This window comes from Podarcis melisellensis (genome assembly GCF_964234715.1).
Source record: "Podarcis melisellensis genome assembly, chromosome: 4".
NCBI lineage: Eukaryota > Metazoa > Chordata > Lepidosauria > Squamata > Lacertidae > Podarcis > Podarcis melisellensis.
The window spans coordinates 37,170,100-37,172,467 of NC_138531.1; positions in this window are offsets into that span (position 1 = coordinate 37,170,100).

Here is a 2,368-nt window from a genome sequence, read left to right on the forward strand (position 1 = left end):
ATGGTTTTTAAAAGGATTCTGTTTAATTCCCCCTCTCACACATGCAAAAGTAGTGTGGCGTATCAAGTACACGGTCACATCCACTCCTCACAGAAAACAGACAGCAAGCAAAATGGAATAAACGGAAAAGAATAAACAGAACAACGGGGAAATTTTCATAAGAAATAAATTGCGTAAGTAGACGATCAAACAAACATACAGCGTATTTATCACATACAGTGGTACCTCAGGTTACAGACGCTTCAGGTTATAGATGCTTCAGGTTACAGACTCCGCTAACCCAGAAATAGTACCTTGGGTTAAGAACTTTGCCTCAGGATGAGAACAGAAATCGTGCTCCGGCGGTGCGGCGGCAACAGGATGCCCCATTAGCTAAAGTGGTGCTTCAGGTTAAGAATAGTTTCAAGTTAAGAACGGACCTCCAGAACGAATTAGGTACTTATCCTGAGGTACCACTGTACTAAAGTTACAAAAACAAGCTAACGTATAGTAAAGGTTCAATTCCTCAAAGTGTGTGTGTGTGTGTGTGTGTGTGTGTAGGGCGAGAGAGAGAGAAAGAGAGAGATGGTGGCACCTTTTCTCTGCCAGCAATTGATGCAGCAGGGCGTGTGGTGGCAACAGCAGGTATGGGAATGGCAAGAGTGGCGGGAGTGGCATCAGCAGCAAGGCAAGGCGGCACTTCCTGTTTTGCCTCAAGCAGCGAAATGGGTCATGCTGCCCCTGCAGATTGGCCACTGTGAAAACTGAGTGCCAGCCGATATGGGCCTTTGGCCTGAACCAGCAGGGCTTGTCTTATGTACTTATGTTCTTAGTATTCACTCCTGCATTTGAAAATAAACAAATAAATAGCATAGGTAATCTTTGAGAATCACATGTGAAAAAGTTTCCAAACTTAGATGTAACTGTTATCCATGCTACTAACATTCCAGTTTTACCATCTAAATCAGGGGTAGTCAACCTTTTTATACCTACTGCCCACTAATGCATCTTTCTTGATGGTAAAATTTCCTTACCGCCCACCAGTGCTAGATGGAAGGAGGGTTCAGCTTGTGCCGTAGAACCCCCTACCGTTCACCTTGAATCCTGAAACGCCCACTAGTGGGCGGTAGGGACCAGGTTGACTACCCCTGATCTAAACTATAAATTTCCCATATGGGGTTATCTTCTTGCTCTTTAAAAGGAAAGAGAAAAGGTCATGTGATTACATTGTGCCCATGTCCCAGTCACATAGAACCAAACACATGAGCAGCTTCATAATGGTGGGTGGACTAATGTGTGGAGATCAGTGGTGCGGCCAGCAGGATGCCCAACACTAGGAGCAGGGCCAGGAATGTGGCCCCATTCCTCAGTAATCTCTCCTTTCATAAAAGTAAGGGGTTCTTGTTATCTAAAGCATCTACCTTTTTAATACAAAGTTAAGAGTGAAAAGTTGACAACTCTTAATGCAGCTCTGTTATAAAACTTTTCCTCCACTCAATAAAATCTACTTTTATTTTTCACAAGATGAAACTCATTCACTTTATCCAAAATCCCAGTATTAGAACCTGAAGAGGATGGATCAAATCTTTTCCCTCCAACTTGTATCAAACAATATTGCTCCTTCGCTTCTAAGGATTAGGATTGTATGTGGCAAAAATATTTATCTGGTTGTTCATAAGAGCATCTGATACGCTCTTATCTTGAGACCAGCTTTTGAATCCTCTTGAAATTTCTCACCAATATATCCACAGATACAACAGCAGAGTTCGCCTAAACCAAATGTAACAAAGCCTGAATTAAATCAAAGACTGCTTTCATTCCATTAAGCCAATCAGAGGGATGCCTTTGCTGCAATATACATTTTGGTGTGTTATTTAAAATATTTATATGCCTATTGGTGCCAAATGGTGTGGTTTAGCAAGAATGTCATTAAAACAATAATCATAAAGGGGGAAATGGTGGCTCTGTAAGAACAGTTCAATGGTAGACCCAATTACCTAGAGGGGTGGTGCGCTCTTCCTTGTTGCTGTTTTTCAAGCAGAGGGTGATCAGTCATCTTTTGGGTATGCTATACCTTTGAATTTCTTCTATTAAGTAGGTGTTGCAATGGATGACCTGTAAGTCCCTTCCAAATCGTACAAACCTACACAATAAGCACTTGTAAGGTGACATTGACAAAGAAGGATTCTGCCCTTCCATTGTATCTAAGATGGAGCTGAATCAGAGAAGAGCATCTTTATCCACACACAAAAGTTGTAGCTGGTTATGAAACGCCTTAAAATATCACCAGATGGTCCTACATGCAGGAGACACCTCACTACCCATAAAAGTTCTGCTGGGAAGATTTTTGATATGTTTAGTGGGAGAGGTCAAACGCAGAGAATTCTCC